Source organism: Cibotium barometz, chromosome 10 (genome assembly GCF_041138505.1).
Source record: "Cibotium barometz isolate CiBa-2024 chromosome 10, ASM4113850v1, whole genome shotgun sequence".
In the NCBI taxonomy this organism is placed as follows: domain Eukaryota; kingdom Viridiplantae; phylum Streptophyta; class Polypodiopsida; order Cyatheales; family Cibotiaceae; genus Cibotium; species Cibotium barometz.
Window position 1 is genome coordinate 11719840 of NC_141055.1, and position 688 is coordinate 11720527.

The window sequence follows — 688 nt, forward strand, 5'->3', positions numbered from 1 at the left end:
AAAAGCTTTACGTCTAATCTTACTACCCTTCATGGAATCATGAGCATGTAATATGGCCTCAACAGTTCTACGGGTCTAGAGTCTTTTGAAATTGATGAATATGTGCCTCCATTGCTCTTTATTTGGGTTAATCTATCTTCGAGCTCCCTCTTCAACTCCCTCTCAATACCTATTTTTTATAATGTAAGATATTAAGTTGAATAGATAGAAGTTGTGGAATTTCCCCTATGATAGAGAAAATTTTAAGAAAAAATTGAAGATAAATTATATTTTTTACATAGAGAAATAAAGAAAATAAATGGTTTATCTTTCACTCAAATGATAGAAGAAAGAGTTATCGCCCCACCTTGAGTTAATTTACTCGCAAAGAGTTTAGTTTCGCTATTCGTGAAGGTAAGATGGGTGTTGATAACTCTATGTAATTTGATCCGAGTGATAGAAAAGGTCGGAAAAAATTTCAAGGTGCTTACAAAAATATAAGTAATCAGTCTTCAAACTGCCGTAGGCCGAGATGATTTGATAAATTTTCAAAGATGTTTTTTTTCTTATTTGTTGTCAAGACTGCAAAAAATAGCCGCTTGTAGTTTGATCCCAATTTTAAAAGGACACCAACTTTTGGGTTACAAAGTTAATGTAGAAAGACTATTTTTTAATGCCTTCAGAGCTAATAAAATAGTTTAATCACCAA